General features: G+C 46.6%; 1 protein-coding gene and 1 long non-coding RNA gene across 5 annotated transcripts in view; one reads left to right on the top strand and one right to left on the bottom strand.

Annotated features, from left to right (window-relative positions):
* Positions 1-17990, bottom strand: part of LOC134478762 (uncharacterized) — a 146412-nt gene extending 128422 nt beyond the window's left edge. Inside the window, exon 1 of the long non-coding RNA XR_010051633.1 lies at positions 17854-17990. This is a non-coding gene — a long non-coding RNA (uncharacterized LOC134478762). The remainder of the gene's footprint in view (positions 1-17853) is intronic.
* The window catches only part of Dgkg (diacylglycerol kinase gamma), a 193515-nt gene continuing 188239 nt past the window's right edge, over positions 17139-22414 (top strand). The window contains exon 1 of one of the 4 annotated variants that reach the window (XM_063261209.1): positions 17139-17511. The gene's annotated coding sequence lies outside the window, so the exon portion shown is untranslated. Of the gene's footprint in view, positions 17512-18233; positions 18352-22414 lie in introns of those variants that run through there. The other 3 variants (XM_023560313.2, XM_003477071.5, XM_063261207.1) reach the window with 3 other exon arrangements.

Genomic DNA, 22414 nt, shown 5'->3' with positions numbered 1-22414 from the left:
TCACTAATACCCTGAGCTGTCTTCTGTCTCTGTTTTACCACTTACTAGCTGGTGACTTTCAAGTTACTTATCCTCTTCCTGTACACCTCATTATCTTTATCTGTAAGATAAGAATAAATAATAACATGTGTTTAAGATGTTGTTATGAATTTAAATGAGATTATTTAAATGAGTTCTTTCCTGGCACGTGAAACTGCTTACTATTCTACAACTGTTACTACAACTACCTCCACCACTATGACAGTCACTGTCATTATCAGCAAAGCTTGTTGCAAGGAGTGAACTCCAAAGTGACCATCGGTCTTAGCTTCCATTCAGCTGGCACTTTTGCTATGGGAACTCTGATGGGTACCTCTGCTGACATAATCCCTTCTGACCTTCACAATTCACCTGTGCAGTAGGTCATATAGTTTCTACTCTTTGATGGACAAGAAACATCAATGATAATAAAGGAATCATCTCAGGTCCCCGAGGGAGAAGGGGTAAGGAAAGGGAACTGGCATACTTTTGATCTAGGCATATTTGCCTTATTTCATTCCAAAGAAGAGTCAAAGGTATCTGAAAACCATCCATGTGCTAGACTTTCTAGAGCACCTTTGAAAGTACAAAAGCATCAAAATGAACCAGGTGGGCTAGAATCCCAGCTTCATTCCTTACTAACTACTTGGCTGAGTTGATGTAGGACCTCTGCAGGCCTCACTCTTCACCACCCAGGGGTCGACTGTGCAAACTGAAAGGTGGATGTTATTACGCCCATGCTTCTGATGAGTATATCAAAATTCAGAGATACTGAAACTTGGGAGTTTATAGAACTATTAGGTAAGCAAATAATGGGGCTTGGTGTGGACCCCAGGTTGATCTGATTTCAAATTCCAGGCTCTTCCTAAAGTCCTACAGAGTGTCCTTCCTGAGGGAAGAGCTGGGATCCACACAGTACAGTGCCCTTAGGACCTTGTGGAATGGTTGTTTTTATACAAGGGGAATAAATAAAACAAATCAGCAGATATTCTGACTTGCCCCTCCCAAGTGACTAAGTATCTCAGTCCCTTCTTTCAAGAATAATTATAAATATTACCAGTAATACCTCCTTCAAAGTATGGGTGAGGAAAGAGAGGCTGGGTAAGGAGAAACTGAGGCAGCCCAAAGTGCAACTGTGTTACCAATTTGGTTTCTTGGCCCCCTGTCTCAGGTCTGTTTTTAGTCTTGCATCTGTCCCAACATATCATGGAAAAATAACTCTCCCAGTGTCATCAGTGATCTCCTGGTAGCCAATATCATGGGCCTTTAAAACACTCCCATCACTTGGTACCAAACATATAAATACTAATCATGTGTGTCAATGCACTGTGATAGTGATTCAATGATGACTAGGTCACTGGGGCTCTAACAGCTTAAAGCTGCAGTGGGGAATGACAAGAAGAAATATAGCTAGAACACAATGCAGAGAAAAAGACATGGAAGTAAAGGCAGCAGGAGTGTCGCCCTGACCTATTTCTCTCACCTTTCCTTACTCCATCCCTTGTTTGATGTGATCTCTCCATTCCCGTGAATGAAGCCATCTCTCTGACAACCCTTCCCCACCCCCAACACACCCCATTCAACATCTCAGCCCAGAACATTTTTCCTGAGTCCTAATCATTTCACTGTTAGGTTGATGGCTGTGACAGCTAATTTTATGTGTCAACTCCACTGAAATAAGGATTGCCTGGAGAGCTAGAAAAGCATTATTTGGGTGTGTCTGTGGGGGTGTTTCCAGAAGAGATTAGCATTTGAATCAGTTGAGTGAATAAAGAAAACCCCACCCTCACCTGTGTAGGTGGGCCCCATCCAATCACTGACAGCTAGAATATACAGAAGAGAAGGAAGAATTCTGGCTTTCTTTGTGAGCGTGCATCCATCCTCCCCCTTCTTGATGCTGGAGACCTTGATTTGGGATCCTTGGACAGAGATTGCATTGTACCACTGGTTTTTCTAGTTCTCCTGCTCACTGGCCACAGAACATGGCGAGTTCTCAGCTTCCATGACGGTTGGTATGAGCCAATTCCCATAATAACCCTGCTGTGACATCTCTCTAGCCAATGGATTTTGTTTCTCTGGAGAATTCTGACTGATACAATGGCAAAAGCAACATGTTTACAGTGAGAACTTGCCTTGTCACCTACCTTCCTGATGAAAGAAAGATGGCATTGTTCTCCAGGTGCCCAGACAAGAAACTTGGGCATTCTCTCTCTCCACCCACTCATCCTGTAAGTTTAATCAGTCTCTGAAATCCTTTCCAATCTTCCTCCTGGATGTCCTGTGAACCTATCTGCTTCTCTCATCTCTACAGTCACTTGGTTTAATACAGGCCATCCTGTCTCTGCCTCTACTTTAGTCCTTCTCTGATCTACCATTCACATCTTATCAGACTGTTTATTCCTAAAAACCAAAAATCTGACCTTGTACACCTCAGTCTTACCATATCCACTGCCTTTGGCATAAAAATGGAAACTCCTTGCCCTGGTCCACAGTGTTCTTCAAGACCTGGCTCATCTGTCCTCTGTTCTCTTCCATTCTCTCACTCCCTATCCCACCATAGCCCCTAGTCATAGTGATTAAATATCTTCTTATTCAAACCAGGATATCTATGAAAATGAAATGAAGCCTTGGTCCTAATTATGCTGAGACAAACTGAGATTTTCTGGGGGAAAACCAGGACCATGGTCTTCCAGTACATAATAGTCATCCCAGGATCCAAGTCTATAAGTATTTTCTTTTTCCCAGAGCTAATTGGAAATTTCGGTGCCTTTTGGCTCAGGTTTTCAGGGCTAGAGAATCCTTTTGCCCAAGCTCATCTTTCAAGGCAAGCCCAAGATACAGCCTTGGCCAGCCTCTGGATTGGTTGGCTGCCATTAAGTCAAGTGACAAGAATGGGCCAGTCAGCGGAGTCAATGCATGAGCTGCCCCATGGAGCAGTATACAGATACTCACATGTTCATGGTCACTCATTGAAGCAAGACCCATGGGTAGAATTCCCTTAGAAGTGGGGGCAAATAAGGAGGTACTCTGAAGTACTGCTAGACTATTAGGAATTTAGCAAGTATTTGTGAAATAAATAGATGAACGCATTTCAGTCCTCTGCTCTTGGTCTAGCCTCTCCTTATCTCCAAAATCTCTCCTGGACACTCATTATTCCTCCAACACAAAATTTTTTCCATGATTATTTGAATCTCAGGACCAACAGAATATCAATCAGGTAGAATATCTGACCAGAAAAAGACACAGACAGGGTTAGCCAGTTGTCACGTTGACTGAATTAGGAGATGCCTGCAAAATGTACTGGATTACAAAGGCACTAACTTCATCAGCGAATTAACCCACTGATAAGTTCAGAGCTGAGTGAGCTACTGGGAGATGTGCGTGGCTGGAAGAAATAGGTCACTGGAGGCACGCCTTTTAGCATTATCTTTCCTCCAGTTCTTTCCCTTTTTCTCTGTTTCTTAGCTGCAATGGAACCAGCCATGGACTGAACCCTTTGATAGCATCAGCCAAAACAAAGCTTTCCTCCTTGAAGTTTGCCACAACAAGGTAAAGCTAATTAACAACAGGAGAAGAAGTATTTTCATATTGAACAACTTCATATGAGATACACAGGATTAGAGAAGAGTTAACTTCCATGATAAGGACTGTAGCTAGTTCTATTCCCATTTAAACTCTTGATACTTGGATTTCCCCTTCAGCTAGTGTAAAAGGGCAGTCTGCCTCACCACTAACTAGGGGCTTCACTACTTTCTGAGGCAGCGCTATCTTTATCATCTCTATTTGGACCTTTTTCTGTCCAAAAACTGTCTCTCCTGCTAATGTTTGACCTGCCATTTCTGGTTCTAGTCCATGGATATTTAAGTTAGGGAACCTGGAACGTGTCTTTGCATTACAACCCCATAGATCCATCCAGAAATAGTATGTTCATATCCTCCACATAGGCTACAGCTGATTAGTCCAAGGGTAAGCAACTGGCTCAGGCCAGGCCAATCAAAATCTTACCCTGGGATTTTAAAAATTGGAACCATTGCCAACTACCAACTACCATCTATCACAGTAGGTCCAATCCTTCTTCCCTAGAACACTCCTCAAATCTTTCCAATGTGTGAAGACAGCTCTCGGGTCTTCCGCCTCAGCTTGATCATGCACCTCTGTCAAACTACAGGCTTCAGAAGAGCCTGACTCAGGCCACAGAGAGCTTGTCCTCTGCTTTACTATCAGGAGTATCTATAAGACTTAGCTTGAATTAAAGATTCTATAGTCAAAAATTATTTTATTAAAATTGCCCTTGATTATTAAATGAGGCAGAGCCCATGTTGGGTTCACCCTTGTATTTTCAATGCTTAGAACAGAGGCTGATACATACCTGTACCAACAAATGCTAAATAAATTAATTCATGATTGGGTTCCAATTCCTTCACCACCCTGGCTCTTCTCTAAAGACACGAGGCTGGAAGTCACTGGGACTATCTTTATCTATACTCCAAAACTTCCTCCTTTCCTTGGAAACATCTACCTTGTAAGGGATCTGGACTGGACACCACCTGGGTCCCACACAGTTCCTCCTCCTTACCCCAGCTACTCTGCCCCACACCCATCAGCTCAGCCAATTCGTCAGCTGGCTAACTGTGAGGATGTCCTTCCTCCCCAGCCGAATTTTCTTCCTTCCTTCAAATCCTGCTGTGCTGTTATTCAGCAATGAAAACAGCAGAAATCATTTTAGAAAGGAAGCCAGCTGGTTCATTAGTCTGATTAAACTCAAGCGATGGGATCTGAGCACAGTTCACATGATAAGTAGTCTGCTTTTGCCTTGGCCACAGTGAGTTTGACGGCAATTATTAATCTCAGGCTTCAGTCACCTCTTGCATCTGCAAACTCTTATGGGTCACAGAGAGAAGACAGGGATATGGCAAGGTGATGTCAAAGTGACTCATTCTCCCTTCTTTCTCACTGTAGGCCTGGAACACTACAAAATGTGCCCACCTCTCTAGACTGTAAGACCACCCCTGGCCCTCAGAGTTGGCTAGACTTGTTTCCAAAATTGGATTTTATAATTTACCAGCTGCATAATTTGAGGCTGAGATTCTTCAACCTCAAAGACGTGAGGGTTAAATATTCTTAGGGAGAGTCGCAAGGCCTGATAACTACTGAAAGTTCCAAATTCGGTGGTTCCAAATGTGTGGATTACAGGCAGGAGCAGGGAGAGAAGAGAAATCAATCAGAATTGGCTAAGAAGGGGTCAGATCATAGCAAGTCTCACAGACTGGGCAAGGAGCTCAGGATTTCATTATTGAAAGGAGTGGGGAAGAACATTGAAAGATAAAAGCCCAGGAAAGTGAATCTGATCAGATCTGCACTGGGAGAGATCATCCTGGCTGCGGGGCCAATGGTATGGACTGGACTGCTTGCTTCCCAACTGGTGGCAGGGAAAAAGAGGAGGAGTCATCTGTGGTTTGGTGATGGGATCCTAAATGCAGGAAGGAAACGGAACAGTGAGGAACCTGCCTTTCTTACAACAGACCTAACAATCAGCAAGAAAATAAAACAAATTATCATTGCTGAGGGCCAGAACATGGAAGAAGCCCAGGGGAGGGGGAGTTTCAGCTGATCCCTGAGATTCCCCACTTCAGTGGTTTTACAGAAAGTAAGGACCATTTTCTAAGCAAAAAACACAGAGAAGCAAATCTGTGGGACACCAGGAGACAGATTGAGCCTGAGATCTGCTGAGTGTGAGGTACTACTTTCAAGCTTTCTACTCAATGGCCTGGATGCCAATTGGATGGCGATAACTATGTTGACCTTGTGTAAAGACCTCCCCAGGCCCTATCTCTAGGAAGATGAATAGCCAAATCAGCCAAGATCAACCATCGTTTATTCCTCCAATTTGAAGCTTTCTGAGACTCTTTTTGGGTGTGCAACTATGGCTGGGTTTAGAAACGTTTCTAAGTTTTCTGCAAAGCAATCTCATTCCATGGGCAGGACACCAAAACCTGTGTCTTATTGTGCCTTCTCCCTTCCAGTTTGTCCTTTCTCTGCTATTGTAGTCAGGGGTTGTACACAGAGAACAATTCAGATCAGGACATGGAGTTTATAATATTTTTATAATGGTCACCAGAAATTAACACAGGAAAATGCAGGAAATCTATCCACACCACCAAAGACATAGATAGTCAAGAGCCTAAACCCCACAGCAATGTCCCACATGAGTCCAGATAAAAATCCAGAGCTCAGGACGCCCAGAGCTCTGGAGGCCCAGAGCCCACAAGAAGGACTCATGCCAGTCTCTGGATCTGTGCCGGGAAGACCCAAAGGTCAGCGGTGGAAGCCGGAAAGTCTATGCCAGCAGGATGAAGGAGCTGTGCTAGTAGGATGAGGGTTCTACGCTGGAGCTGAGAAGTCACACTCACAACAAAGAACGGGGCTATCCTGAAAGGCACCACAGCTGTCCTCAGCGATACGGAGGCCCAGAGCTCCTCCAACAACAAGCACAGTCGGGTACGTGCCAGGAAGCAGCGTGATGAGTTCATCCTGGAGACCAAGCAGCACATGTCTTCCCCTCTGGAGCCAGGAAGTAATGCTTGATGTGATGACCAAAGCTTCCCCAGAACCAACAGCTCAGACAGCAACTCATAGGAGAACCACAATGCCTCCTTAACGCCTCCACCCTCTCAACACCTCCCTTCTTCTCCACCTATTTATCCTGGCAACGCTCGTCAGGTGGAGCATCTTCTCTCAATGCACGCTGATGTAATCCAGCTGGCGTTAAGTTGACCACCAGTTCTCAACCCATAACATCTGCCCTTTCCAGGTATGGAAAGGGGAGAGAGCAACTCCAATAGCAGGGAAGAGCGGCAGGTTTGTGCCTTTCAGAAGTCAAAGCCAAGCTCACATGACTTGTTAGTTAGAGCAAAAAGTCACCATCATGAGAGACCATCAGGGAAATATAAAAGATAAGCGGTAAAGCAGACAAATAAAAAGAAAAGAAAAAAGGGACAACCTATATACACAGGTCCACAACAGGAAACAAAAAGAAAATGAACCTCAAGGCTAGAAAGAGCACAGGTGGTAGAGCTCTGAGCCCTTGGTTCAAATCCTGGAAGACAGCCTGGTGTTATTACCCAAGCCAAGTCAAGTAGCACTCTGGGGCTGTATCTTTACATCTGTAAAATATTTACCCTATCACCTTCCTCATGGGAGCAGGATAAGTCTTGTTACTGTTCCCATTGCTTCCATTCCTTTCCTTCCAGTTGCCTTGGGCAGGTTGCCTCTGCCATGTAGCCCAGAATGGACCTTGTGTCCACAGCAGGATGGACTCTGGCCCAGTGGCCACAGCTCCAGGGGACACTGAGTACAGGACATACCCTGGATGTGTCATCCAGCCTCCAGCTCTTAGAGAACCTTCTTGATTTGTGAAAAATAGGGTTCAAGATCAGCTTCTCCAGATTTTGAAAACATCTAGTAATTATGAAGAGAAGCCAAAAGCAGAAAGGGCCACGATGTCTGGTTGAACCCTGTGCGCCTGGTTATGCTGCTGTGTGGACTTGGGCAGCTCACCCAGCTCCCTTGAGCCTTGAGGCTTCGTTTTTTTCCTTAAAGGACAATGTGGAGTGTCATAACCTATAAGCCAGCACCTGGCACATGACAGACAAGAGCATCTGCCTTCCTTTTTTCCCTTCCTTTCCTCTCAGTGTCCTTGAGAATTCAGAAAAGATTAGAAATTAAATATAATATTGCATGGAGCTAAATGGTATCAGTCAATCTCTTAAATTACTATTAAATATAATTGTCAGCAGACGGGAACAGAAAAACAAGCATCCAGAATTCAACAAAACAAGTTGATTCTGACTATGTGGGTTGATAGCAAATTGGCTGAATTCCTAGTCCTTCCTTTTTTTTTTTTAATGCCACAGTGATGAGGTAGCATTGATAGCCCAACAGCAGACAATGTCTCCATGTATTCATGCTTTGAGTTTAATCCTTTGCAAACCTAAGAAGCAAACAGTCACCTAGGACAAACTAGCCCAACAATACAGTTTACCCCCAACTTGACTTTGGGAGCTGGATTTCAGGGGGCTCTACTCCATCTGCATTTATTACTCTTCAGAAGCAAAGAATAAATAGCACGTTCAGCTGTTTGTTTCTGCATTCAAGAATCATGAAAAGATAATGGATTGGAGCTAAATTTTCTATTAATTTTAATGATCAATCACAGGAGTCAGGAAGAAGTCTAAAGCATGCAGTGAAGAGCTTCAAGCTTTACTTCAAGGCACAAGAAGAAAAACACAAGTTCACTGCTCACCATTGATTTCTGGGGGGAAACATCTAAGAGAAGCTTTGTGTCCCGACCTGTACCCTCTTCACCCTTGGGAGATCCCCATCTGAAAGCGGCTTCCTGTGATTCTCAGCACAGTGCTGTAACTCCTTGCTCCTAGGCACTCCACAGGGCTTCTACAGAGTGGCTGAGGGTCCCCAAGGAGTGTTTAATCAGGTGCTTGCAGTAGGTAGGGAGGGGAATAATAGGTGATCATCTATACATTAAAACAGGAAGCCGAGCTATGTCTCTTCCTCCTCTTTGTCTGAGTTTCTAGCAGGGTAAGGGGGATAGAATGGTCCTGTAGCAGCAATGTCGTGCTAGTAAATATTTAGCAGCAAGCCCTGGTGGAGCTAACGAAAGGGGAGCCCCGGGCTATATCATTTGCAGCTTGCTGTGGTGTAAACACTCCCACCTTAACTAAGTTTGAAACTACCAGCAGATGTTACTGAAGGCCAAACTGGGTAGAGAGGAGCACAAATTCCCCCAGCACCTCACTAGGAAGGGTCCTGGGACCACCATGGTCTGCAGTGGTTGGGAACAGATAACACTTCATCAGTACTTCTGAGATGTCCCCCTACCCACACCAGCTGGACCCACTGTGCCTCTCTGTCCCAGATCACCTGTGGGGCCATGGTGTCACTATCTGTCCACGTGCCAGTCCTCCTACATAAATGCAGAGCACCATCTTGGTTTCCATTCCCACAGCACCTAGCAGAGTGGCTGGGAAAAGCAGACACATGAAGATTGTTTGTTAAATAAATGTTTATTGAGTGGATCCCAGAACAGATAAGGAAGGGCAAGAGGAGGGAAACAGAAGCTGCCATCAAGTATCTGCAGAGATCTCTTATAGAAAAGGGATGGGCTTTATTCTTATGATACCAGTGGGTAAAACCAGGACCAGAAAGAGGAGGTGGCAGGGAAAGACACTTAAATAATTGGTGCCCCCAGCTCCTGTGGATCTATAGAATCCACGATCCTCCCTTCTTCCCACCTTCCTGTAAACATCTTAAATCTATTCCCACAGCCTCCAGTCCCACTTCCACACTCCAGCCCAGGGAAAGGAGATTTGATGATGGCCACAAATACCGAAGGAACATCTGCTGGTATGTGCCACTCGGAGTAACAGAGGGGGCAGTTCTGCGCGTCCCCCCCCCCCCACATCGGTAAGTTAATGCACAGAGAGATTGACGGGTGGGTGCTTGGCTCTCTTCTCTTTATCCTTTTACTCCACAGCTCCTTTCTCATCCCCACCCTCTTCCCTACGTGGTCCATGACTTTTATTCCACTATCAATCTGTGGTCCCCTCCACGACAGAAAGCAACAACCCTATATGAGTCTCCAATGCCTAAAAAACTACCTGGAACCCACAAGGTGCCCCAGAAACACTTGTTAAATAAACATCCCTGCAAATGAGAAACAAAGTGCACTTCCTACATCTCTTACTTTGATATTCCAAATCGGCTAAATTCCCGGAAACACCCAAAAACAATTTGCAGGATAAATAGACTATGAAGGTAGCGACCTGTGAGAAGGTGATGAAGGAAATTCAAGAGCCCCCATTCCACATCCTTCTAGAGCCAATCATAAAAATCTTTTCCCCAGAGGCAAATGGCTACAAAAGCTTTTATACCCAGATAGTTCCCCGCTTAGGAACATGTTGTGTTCTGAACATGTACTTACGAAACCATTGTTTGAAATTCAGAATACCATTTCCCATAAACCAGGCTCCAAAGAGTAACTGACAACATAGCCCCTGGCTTGAGACGTTTGCAGAGGGAAACAGTAGGAAACAATAAAGCTATACCACAGAGCCAATTTTTTTCTTTAAACATCATAAAATAGACATATAGAATGTGCCAAACTGCACAGCAGCCTCCGCTCAAGGTGATAAAGTGAGACTGTAAAAGGGTTCTTTTGTTGTGAATGCTGAGAGTTGAGAGACAGCAAGTTACTTCTGGAGCAGTCACAGATCTGCCTGCGACCCATGAGATGCTGTTCAACCCGGCTCTGGTGCCCAGGTTCGGGGTACAGAGGAGTCCCTTACAGGCCTTGCTCAAAAGGCAGAGTTCCCGGTCTGTCTCTCTCTCTCCAGCCAGGGGGACTCCGTGGGAGAGCTCAGGAATGTGCATTTTAATAAGGATTCAGGAGGGCCTCACCTGGAGAGGGAGGACCACACCAAGGGACCACAGGGTCCAAGAAGAGGCCTCAGCACCTCCACCTGGACTGCAGTTCCCTCTCTCAGGAAACAGAGTCACAGCTTCTCCTCTCCCATGTTCTTCACCAGCAGGATGAGAAGGTTGGTAACTATCACAGGATAGGGATGGACCAGAGACTTGGGGTTAAAAGTACAGGTGGAAGAAGAAAGAGACACCATCTATCCTTTAACACGCACAAAAAGCTGAGATTCAGCTGCTGGTGGTGAAAATAACCAAAAACTATGATGGGATTCAAAAATGGTCTCTACCAAAAATGGTCCCTAGTTCTTCTGCAGCAGCCCTCCCCTTCCAGCAGCTACCCGGCTACTCTCTTGGAAGAATGGGAAGAAGTCTTCTTTGGAGGCAGAGAGAAAAGGAGAGAGAGAGAAAAAAAAAACAGAAAGAGAGAGAAAGAGGTAAAAACATCATTAAGTGCTTGAAATGGTTATTATTCTTATTATATTGCCTAACAACTAACAATATTAAAATCTGCTTGGGGAAGCAAGACAAAGATGCCAATATAGCCAGGCAACCACAAAGCAGCGTTTATAACACAGCTCAGTTTGTTCCTAAGTGGTATACAGGACAGATGAACTGAGCTCAGGTGGAAAAGACTCTCTCCTGCTCAGGCAGCTTCTGCTTTCTGGTGCCTGCTCCACCATGCGCTGGCTGGGGGTTCTGGACCATCGACCTCCGAGTACAAGCAACTTCGATTCTCCTCCTGCAGAGCTTCGGGAGAAATCTACATGTCTGCACGGGCCTCAAACATGGTCAGTGGCAGGCAGCTCTTTTTGCAAGATTGGAAAATGGGAATAAACCTGCCCTCCATGGTAGACTTTTAAGAGTCAATAAGGGCATTTAGTTAGCTTTGTAAAGTTCACTTTGAGAGTATTGATGCCCTACTATGTGTAGTTCTTGGATGGTGATTGGAAAACCAGCAAGGTATAGCCTATGGAAGACAGATGTGTGCCCCCCACAAAGATAGGGAAGCATGGTGGGTATAAAGCACACAAAAGTAACCATGATACATCTGCCATGTAAACCTGATGCAAAGTACTAGAATAGATCATAAATAAATTGCAATGGGAGTGAAGGAGAGAAAATAATGACCTTCCTCTGCGTGGACCTAAGAGGCAGCAGTTAGAAAGTAAGAGAGAGATAAAAGGCAGTTCTCCCAGCCTGAGCAGGAGAGAGAGAGGGCCGAGGGCATGGTATGTTTGGACAATGAAGCTGATCACTTCCTGGAAGTGTAAGCAGGTGAGTAGCCTGGGGCCATTTCTCAAATGACCATTTTAGCAAACTGTTGCTTTACTCTAGAGCAGGAATTCCAAACACTCATCTGTTTATCAGATGTACTATGTCCTCAACAGACACTGGGCTACGATGTTTGTAAACACTCCTTCCAACAGCAGCCAAAGCCTATGCATATGTATTATTATTCCCATTTTACAGAGAAGGAATCTGAGGCTTCGTGGGCTTTTGAAGAAAAGAAAGGTTCTTGGATCTGTATTTTCAGAAAACAACTCTGACAGCAAGTGGGAAAAACAGATCAGAGAAGAGCCGGCCTTAGGGGGGCCCTCAGTTTCTCATATGCTGTGACATTCTGTCCCCCCAAATTGAGTGGCAAAGAAGGGACCAGTATTTCTAAAAATGGATAGATCGTCTCCAAAGTAGCATGGGTTGGGCAGGCTTCACAGCATCTGGTCATTTATGGAATTAGAACCTTTTCCTCCCTGTGATTCTCTCCAGCTTTCCCCATGCAAGGGTTTCCCTCCAGGGACTCCAGTGAAGAATTCCACAGCAGCGTCTCCCAGCCACCGAGCAGAAAGCAGACCTGGAGTAACGCAGTAAACCAAAATTAGCCACTTTACAAGCGTGTTAAAGCATAAAGATGAGAGTCCCATGCTCAAAATACAACAGGAAGGCCAAAGGCTTTTCTCTTCCTTCTTTTGCCCTCCTTCCACCTTTCTTTCCTTCTTTCCACCCTCCATTCCTGACAGGCAGGAAGGCGGGACCTGGGGTATACGGATCCCCCTTCCCTCGCCAGTACACTGAGTCACGGTGGCTGAGACACCCTGCTGCGTGCAATGTCAGTGCCCTGGCCAAGTTCCCGGCAGGGGCAGGTGGGAGGCCTGTTTATTAGTCAGTCCAGAAGTCTGCCAGCTCCTTTATTAAGTTTTCATGTTAAAATACTGCTATCTTTAGGAACGTGGAGACAGAGTTGCTGACCTGAATTACATTACTGCTTCTTAAGAAGCAAACAAATGAGCAAATAATATAACTGAGCTTTTTTCTTTTTTTTTTTTTGGCTTTGTTTTGCTTTAAATTGTCTTAGGGGAACCGACTATCTTTAATAGTGATACTTGATGTCTTTGCATAATACTTCTAAAATTAACAAAGCATTTACACACAAGCTTCTTCATTTAATTACTACACCATGGAACATATGACCATCCCCATTTTACAGAAGACTAGACTGAGACTTGGTAATGTGGACCTAGGTCTTCCAACTCCATCTCAATGGCCTGATTATTTCTCCTAAAATCCTGCCCCCTCTACCCCACCCTGCAAGCTTACCAGTGGTATGGTGGGAATTTTCCCACCTTGCTTTACAGAAAGGTCCTGCCTAGCTGATCAGACAGTACTTGGCAGTTGTTCTGTGGACTGTATTTGACAGCATCATAGCCAGAAAAGATTGTAGAGACAATTTCCAACCACCTTATTTTATCTACGTATTTTTTTTAAAGCCTGAAACCTAAAGAAGGGTTGACCTAAGCTACATCCACAAGTCCTATCATGCCAAAATTCAGAGTATTCTGTTCCCCTCCTAAATATCACAGTCCCTCTTAAGCACACTGCCACAGAGAAAGTAAAGTTAGGACCCAATTAATTCCAGTATCCATCCTGTCATTGTTCGATGAAACAGAAAGATCCTATTAACTGTGGAATCATGAAACCTCTGGGGGAAGGGAGCCAGTAGGTAACCTGGTGTGATCTTTTGTTTTGTGTATGTGAGAAAGACAAGGGCTAGAAAGTGAAGAGGAACCCTGCAGCCTGAACTCAGGTCTCCCATCCCCTTACCAAGCCCACCTTGTGCTAGGTAGCCCAGTTCTTAGCTGTGCTCAGAGGATCAAGTGTCACCCAATTTGTCAGGGACAGTCAGATTCGAACCTGTCTAGACACAGGTACTGACTGGGCCCTTGCTTTGCTTTGGTGATGGAGCTGAGGCTCCAGCTGCTGGTTGGATGATGTATTTCCCAGAGCAGCACCATGAGTACAAGCTGCCAACAGTGAAGCTGCAGGCACTGTAAGCTGTTGCCTCCCATCCAGACTGCCCTGGCTGCTGCCCTTTCCTCGAAACTCTTGTTGCTAACGTAGAATCAACAGAATCAACACATGCCCCGTTCCCAAATCCACCCCTCTGAAAGCTCAAACCCAGGTTCTGGTCTCCTTTCACACACCCTGAGAATCCACCCTATAAAACTCGGCACTTGGTTCTAGACTTCTCTTACTGCTTGTTAACCATTTTGACTGTTTTATAGCTGACTCGGGTTGCAGACGCTTTGAGGACAGGAATCAAGCTTCCTCCTCTGTGCCCTGCAGTACACTGTGGAATGTCACCACACAGCAGAGATGAGCACAGGCTCACAGAGTTTTGACTTCAAGATTCTTTACACTTTACCTCAGATGTGTACAGACAGCTAGTGCTCAGTAAATCCTCATTTGTTGCAGTGTGGCTCCAGTCTTTTCAAAGAAAAGGCTCAGCTGCAGAAGCCCTGTGCAAGTTGGTGAAAAGGCACCACTTCCTCTGGAGAGACACGGCCCTTCCAGGTTGAGCAGACAGGCGGAGCATAGGGTAGAGTTTAGCCCCCAGGCTGGGTGCTCCGCACTGTGAACCCTCTGCACCACTCGGGCTGGGACTCCTCGAAAGACTAACAGAATCTTTCTCTCCGTGATCTTCCTAAGCTCTTCATTCTGCAAGGAAAGCTGGCATTGGGTGCTGCCCAGCTACCTTCCTAATACCCTTCCTGTCAAAAGCAACAACAAAACAGAAAAATCACACACACAAAAAAATACCTCTCTCAATAGTTGATTCTATGTCTAATCCCTCAGGAGTACATTTGGGCTTCTGAATTGTATACTCCATGAGGGAAAACACTTTCCATACACTCAGTTTTCTTCTCGTCTAATGGGAAGCTCCCCAACTCACAATGAGTTGTCCTGCTTTTCTGCTTTTGCTTTCTCTAAGCTCGAAATACCCCTTTCCTGCTGATCTCTGAGTCAAGTTCCTTCGCCCTTCTCAAATTCCACCCCACGCTCATCTCTTTCATGCTGTCCCGTTTGACCCTAACTGTCCTTTTTTGGGGGGGGTACCAGGAATCCAGCTTCTGACCTTAACAGTTGCCAGGCAGGCGCTTATGCTGCTGAGCTATATCCCCAGCCCCACTTATTGTGCTTCTTGCAATCCCATCCCTCTTTGCCTCCTACATTGCTTTGACCTCCCACAGCACCGGTTTCCCACACGTTCTTAGTGTGCAACTCAGAATCAGCCTTCTCTCAGACCAGGCTTTTGTGGGCTCACTACACATCCACCCAGTTGCTTGTTTCCTTACTGTCCAGAATTCCCCCAAAAGAATCCATTCACAAACCCACAAACAATACTGACCTTACAAATGATTTACTTTATAAGAACAAGTAGGTTTCTTCAGTCCACCCTACAGCAAACTATTTACCAATCTATGCAAACATTTCCATTCTCCAAATCCTTGCTTGGCATCTCCGATCTGAGAATTTCTCTTTCATTATTCTACCCCAACATGTTCCCAGCTAAGCATTCATCCCATCCAACTCATTCTCTTCCCATTCTAATAGGCAGAACAACTCAATATTGCCCCCACCCCCACCTACACAATAATCATCCATGCCCAAATCCATCACAGTGCTCATTCAAACACATGCTCTCCTTCAGTCTAGCCTTCTTTAGCATACACAGAACCTCGATGGTTTTCTTGTGATACACGGGAAAGTGTTTTCCCTCATGGAGTATACAATTCAGAAGCTCAGGACGGTGTCTTCCACATCTATTCCACACAGTAAGCTTCTATCCAGGGTCTTCCTCTGCCAAGAACTAGATGGAACAACCTCAAGCCCTTCCTGTCCCTCCATCCCTTCTTCCTGCCAAGAAAGGCCCAAGACTGGGGTCAGGGGGCAGTACCTGAAGCTATAGAAGGAGCTTAATAAGTCGTGAAATGAATGAGTCAGTGAATGAAAGGGAAACAAGAAAAGGATAAAAGAACTTACAAACCAACACCTTCATCAAACATCTTTCTAATTAAGGAAGTCTAATTAAAAGAAGTTCTTTGAGAAGGAAGTGGATAGAACCAAGTGTGAGTGGTGGGTGGTTGGAGGAAGCATGAGCACAGAATTCTGCTGTCAGCTTTGCCTTTGTCACCAGCTGGAACCTTGGGGACATCCCTGCGCCCCAGCTCTCCTTCCGTCCAGTCAGCCTTGCCTGCAGGTGTCCCAGTGTGCTGGCTGACTGACCAACTGACTGTCAGAGACCTCAGGTGACTGGACGCTCTCAAGCACTCAGGGCCCCCGGGCGCCTCTGCACTCCACAGAAAGCTTTTCTTGGCTTCAGTCCTGGCCCAGGGACCTTCCTTGCCTGCTGGCGGAAAAGAATTCCCGGCTGTGGAAACTGGTAAACTGCACATAGTTTACAGATGACAGTCTAAACTCCTGGTGACGCGAAATGTGGTATGAAATGGACAGAAGTCATCTTGCTGGTGTGACATGCCTGAAATAGCAGCACCACCACCACGCACACATGCACGTCATGGAAAAAGCGGCAGCAAAAGTCCAAGTGCCTTGGCCAGTGCTACCGCCCCAGGCCTCAGCCCTCTCCCAACCTCCTTTCTCTACTTGTCTACAGTTTTTTAAAAGAAGTGTTCTGTTTGTTTTTCAAGAAAACAGTTCAGTGTCACTTGAAAGCAAAGGGGAACTTAGGGGGACAGCCCTGAGATTTGACCCATTCATGACAGCCCAGCTCTGGCAGGGCAGGCAGCACCCTCACCACCCAGATCTGCAGAGGTAAAAATCTTTTCAGAACAGAACAGAACAGCTACCAGTCCACGCCACCTGGAGTCGGGGTGTCAGAAAAGTCCCCCAGGCCAGAGCTGATGATCTGGATATGAAAGGGACTGAGTTCCTGGGAAACAGAGAGAACTTGTCGATTTTTTATTTATAATTTTTCTCTGCTTTGGTTGGGATAGTTAAGCTAACCTAAACCCCGAGGTATCTAGGCTGAATAAAGAAAATGCCTGGTGGATATTTTATTCGTCAAAGATGTGTCCTCCGCCTCCAGGTGAGCTGGCCTCTGGCGCCCAATTACTGCTGCGTCCTTTCTCTGCCGCCCAGTGCCTAATTCCTCCTCCTCCAAAACCACAGTGGTACCAGAAAAACGACCCTAAAGATGTCCAAGCCCCAGCCGCACCAAAGGAACGCGTGTTCCCATCGAATGGATCCGCATTCGTGTGTGCGCGCGCGCTTGTTTGTGTGTGGCGCGTGTGATTGCGCGCGCGCGCGTGTGTGTGGCGGGGGCGGGCTCTGCGCCCGGGGGCAGGGCTCCGCAGTGAGAGTGGCAGCTGGACTTGCCAGGCTGCGAGGGACAGGGTGCAGAGCCGCAGTGCCGTAGTAGCGGGCAGCCGAGCTGGACCGCTGGCGAACGGCGGATCCCAGGCAGAGGCTTGAAGCCTGGGAGCTGCTTACCCGCAGGCGGGTTGCCTGAGCTGCGCGGCGCGTTCTCGGGCTACCATCCCCCTCCCCCGAGCGGCCCGAACGGCCCGCGCGGGCGGGAGGCCGCCTGCACGCCAGCTTCGGTCCCCTTTCTGTCTCTCGGTTCCTCTTTCCTCCCAAGTAAGGGAATAAACTGTGAGGAAGGAGCGCCCCGGGCAACCGCGCAACCAAGTGTTGCATGGTGAGGTAAGACAGCTGCCGGCCCGACAGAGGGGGTCTCGAGTTTGGGGGTGGAAGGGAGTACAGCAACTTGGAAAAGGAGGGCAAGGTAGCAGCCAGTCCCGCGGCCAGGGAAGGGGCTGCGGACGAGGTCACTGCGCTCACTCTGACAGTGCCACCTGCCACCAAGCCCTGTGGGAGAGGATGCTCCTTGAGGGAATGCGGGATTTGGAGCGGGGGACAGGGTTAGGGCTCAGCTTCTCCGCAATTCGGAGGCCTCCGGATCCCAAAGACGCGCGAAAGAAAGACGGCCTCGCTGCAGGCAGTTTGCTGAAGCAACTGGTCTGCTTGGTCCCCTTCGGGACTTACCTTAGCTCTTTGGTATCCAGGGTGCGCTCCAGGCAGCGTAAGAGATGAGAAGAACAGGGGACACTTTTCTTGAGGTGTGACCCCCCCAAGCCTCCAACTGTCCCGCAGGGTTCTGAGACTTCGGGAGCGCCCCTCCGTAAAGTCTGTAGGGGTGGTGCGCTCAAGAGGACGCTAACGAGCAGGAGAGGGTCAAGACCTGTTCAGGCCCGAGTCACGAGGTGCCTCGGGGTGTGTATGTGCATGTGCGTGTGCGTGTGTCTCGCAGAGTGCGCATCCCGAGTCACCTGTAGGGCTTTTTGAAAACTCCATCGCTTTTGCAAACCTCACCCTGTGAATGCTGAGCGTGTTTTCTTCCTCAGGACGAGTGAACTCGGGTTTGGGGAGGGGGCCGTGGAATGGCAAAGAGCCCTATAAGTGACCGGAACGCGCCGCCTCGGGGGCCGCCATCGCTGCAGCGGCGAGCTCGGGACGGGGCAGCCTCTGAGACGCGGCCCGCACGTGAGCAGCCGGGCTGTGGCGCCCGCTCGGGGTGGCGGAGTGGGGGTGGGGGTCCGCGGCGTCGCGGAGGTGATTGGTCGCAGCGCCGCAGGGGCGCGCGGAGCACGGCACGGCTCTCTGCCCTGGCCTCGCGCGCGTGCCATGACCTCGCTGTGGGAAGCAGGGCCTGGGAGGGCCGGTCCTCTTGCTGTCGTTCCGGAGTTTTGGGGGGACGCACTTTGCATCTGGAGGTGTACGGCGGTCAGTAGCCTGAGGGATAGTAGGGAGGCCACAGAACCGGAAACTGCCCCTCTGCTCCGGATGGGGGCGTCGACCTCGTTATGTTGGTGCCTGGAATTCCCTGTGTGCAATAACAGCTCGCACAGTCACTTGCTGAAGCACGGGCACCCTCACTGTCAGTGAAGGACACCAGAGCAGAGGGCGCAAACGTCAAGGTTCGCTCAGAAACGCTAGCGCGCAAGGCGGCGCGCGCACCCCGTCGTATGCTGTCTGGTCTTCTCTTCCGGGGATGGGTCCTAACGCAGGAAGGTGTTTTTCGCTGTTTGTCACGTTGGAAAGGGCTCTGTGCGCCAGAATTTCCTCTCTGGATATAAACCATCCTCGTTAAAACGACTGCACTCGGCTAACTTCTAGCGTTGCCCTGAGTTGATCTTAGAGTTGATCTAAGTCCTTGTTTGCCAGTTGGCCTTTGCTGTGTTAGTCCATCGTTACAGGCAGTGTTACAGGTATCTTTCTAAGAGGGCTCTAGGGCAGGAAGCCAGTAAATGAGCGGTTCAAATCAGCCATGTTACAGGGAGAAAAAGAGAAACCTCAGAATGTAAACTCAGAAATGGGAGAAACCCCTAAGAACGTGTATTCCAGCTTCCTCCGCTCCATCTCCCCACGCAACACCAGCAACAGGTGCCAAGGATCCCTCCAGCCCTGACACTGTCAGAGGCCCGGGCCGGAACTGTGTGAGGCTCTGCCAGGGCTGCCCAGCTCCTTCTCTGGAAGGGCAAGGAGTAGAGGAAAGGGAAGTGCTATTTCATTGTGGTTAAATTCGTTTTTTAAAAGTAACTTACTGTGTTACAACCGACGATATACTCTCTTATTCATGTCCCTTAGAGAAAAATTTGGAAAATTGCAAAGTGTGTACAGAGAAATTAACATATCATCCACGATTCCACCACCCAGATCCCCACACTGTTAATATACTGGCATATTTCTTCCCATCTATTTTTATGCCTGGAAGTCATACAGTCCATAGAGGGCCAACATATGTAGGTAACCTAATAAATGTACTTTTCATGGTGTTAAGTGTTTTATACTCGTGATGGCATTTAATCCTCTGAAGTCCCTCTGAGATAGGTGTATTATTATCAACCCCATTTTTTTTAGGATAGCAAATAATTCAGGTAGTTTGCTTAGATCCTACAGCTAATGAGTGTCAGAGTTATAATTCAAACCTAGGCTGTCTGACCCCCAGTGTGTGACCACTTAGCATCCGGGACTCTTGCTTCTTTGCTTTTTTTTTCCCCTCTCCCTTAATGAGTGTTATAGCCAAGTCTTCTATGGACATTTACCCTGGCTCCATGTTATCACACTGTACATCGTTTAAGTTGCTTCTTCTCTTTAGCAACTACAAATAACTCTCTTGCACACAATTACAATCACTTCCTTTGGGTAGAATGCAGGAAGTAGCATCAATGGGGAAAAGGGCATGACTGAGGATCCCCAGCACACATGAGAAGCCAGTTTTCTAAAGGACTATACCAATTAAAACTCCTAAAGTGTTGTGGTTTGTAATCCTTGCAGAAAGTCCCTGTTGGTCTGCTAGAAACTAATTTTTATCACACACACTTCTATTCACCAGAGGCAGTTCTGCCATAAGGGTCAGGTGAACCCGAGGGAAACAAATTGCCCAGAGGTTCTCACACAACCAAGCTACACCACATGATCATCCCTTGTAGGAGCAGGAATCATATGTATCACCCTACTTTATAACTCAAGGGTGAGTATAATGCCATATCATACAACACTATGCCCATTTTTATTTAAGCAGCAACTGTCAGCTGCAGAATTCTTTAGCCAGCATCCATATTTTGAGCAAATCAAACTATTGTGTGAAACACATAAATGTGCATAGCATCCCACTTCTTCACACAAACAATTATACAAATCTTCACTCCTATGAATGTGGATTACTCTTCATATCTAGATTCTGCAAGCTCAAATCAATCAGTAACAGTATCTTCACATTTCAACCATAATCACAGTACGCAGACCAAGTCCAAAGCTGTTACAAAATTCCACCATAGGAGTTGATGTCATCTTATAATAAAGGAGTTTATGTGATCAAAAAAATAAAACCCTATCATTGGGGGTTGACTTCCCAGCTGCATCCCACAGTACGTGTGCATATGTTTACCTCACTGTAGTAAAATCATGTATTTGCTTCTCCTTCACTAAGCAGTGAGCTCCCTGAGGTCAGAAATCACAACTAACTCTTCCTTGTATCCTCTGCACCTGATTCCACCGATGCATAATTGACAATTAAGTGTGATAAATAAATTAGAATTTGCCATGTGCTTTGCGTACATTTCTCTTTCAACACTTCTTTATTCTGTTCATCTTGATCAGTTTCAGAAATGTACCTGAAACACATCTAAAGCTGCGCTCTCTTCTCCCACGTGGCTCTTTCCAAGGTCATTTGCATCTTTACGCCAAAATTAAATTACAAATCCAGTTCCTGAGTCACACTAGTCATATTCCTAGTGCTCAAATGCCACATGTGTGTTTTGGCTACCTTATGGGAGAAGGCACATATAGAATGTTTCCTGCATTGTGAAAGGCTCAACTGAACCACACTGGTTAAATATCAGCTTGGTGCAGGCACAGGATGTGTCTGTCTGTTTTGTTTTCTACCTGGTCTTCTGTCCTAGCAGGGTGCTGGTCCCAAGGAAAGGGACGGAGCAGCAGTAGGACACTAATAGTAATATTAGCTGTGTGTAACAGTCATATCACTGCAAGTCAGATGTTAATCCCAGGTTATGGAAAAGGGAACTGACATTCAGAAAGTTTGAGCCATTTGGTTGTGTTTGCAAAGCTAGTAGGAAAGGCTAGTTTAATATTCACATCTGTGGGATTTCATAACTTATTTTCTTAGATGTTTTATTGCCTTGATGATTGATGTATGTGCTGATGTGGATGTAAATTACCACCATTTTGGCTGCCTAAGAAGTCAAAGAAGTGATACTTTGGAAGACATTTCAAGGGAAACAATTGGTATAGACTCTGTGAAAGTAAGAGGCATTTTGAGAATGTAAAATGGTGCCCAGGGGCGCAGGACCCCTTCTCCCTGGGTGAGTTAGATAAGAGGACAGGAAGCCACCCGTCACATGGTCTGAGCAGAAAACCAAAACCTTGGAGAGTAAGCCAGACAGCCGCCAGCCTCTGTGCTTGTCCTCGGAGAGTCCTGTGCCCAGCTCCCAAGAGGAGTGCTGGGTGACCAATCCCCACAGCCCACAAGTGGCCTAAGCCGGCTGTCTACTCCTCAGTGAGCCCTTTCTACCACTCCTTCCTGCTTCACAGGTCACTCTTGCTCTAGTTTTCTCTGATTTCTGTATTTTTAAAGAATAAAATGCCAGCTTCCATGGGAGGCCTAATCAGCCCTGAGAAGAGGGAGATAATCACCTCCTTCATTCTTCCTTTCCTGTTTCTGCTAAATCCCTCTAAATTCTAAAGAACTAGGAATATATATTATCGACACCTGGTGTGCCTATTATTACAACTAGGCCTAGTATCACAACTACTAACCAAAACAGCTCAACTCTTTTAGACCTGTCTTTGAACTCTCTTGCTCCCCACTGCTCCCCTAGCTTGTGCGGATAATATGTAGGATGCAAATACAAAGCTTTGCATTTAAGTCTTCATTTTGTCTTGATAATTTCAGTCTCATTGGTTTCCTGCCACTTCCGAGTGTTTATTACACTTTTGACTTTTTCACATAAGTCATCAATAAAAGTCATCAATAAAAGAAAATGATAAGGGCCAGGGATATAGCTCAGCTGCACATCAGCAGCCT

The sequence above is a fragment of the Cavia porcellus genome, unplaced genomic scaffold (genome assembly GCF_034190915.1).
Source record: "Cavia porcellus strain 051 isolate PalLab524CR breed Dunkin Hartley unplaced genomic scaffold, mCavPor4.1 scaffold_14, whole genome shotgun sequence".
Classification (NCBI taxonomy): Eukaryota; Metazoa; Chordata; class Mammalia; order Rodentia; family Caviidae; genus Cavia; species Cavia porcellus.
Note: the sequence above shows the minus strand (reverse complement) of the source record. Positions and strands in the feature narration are given on the sequence as shown.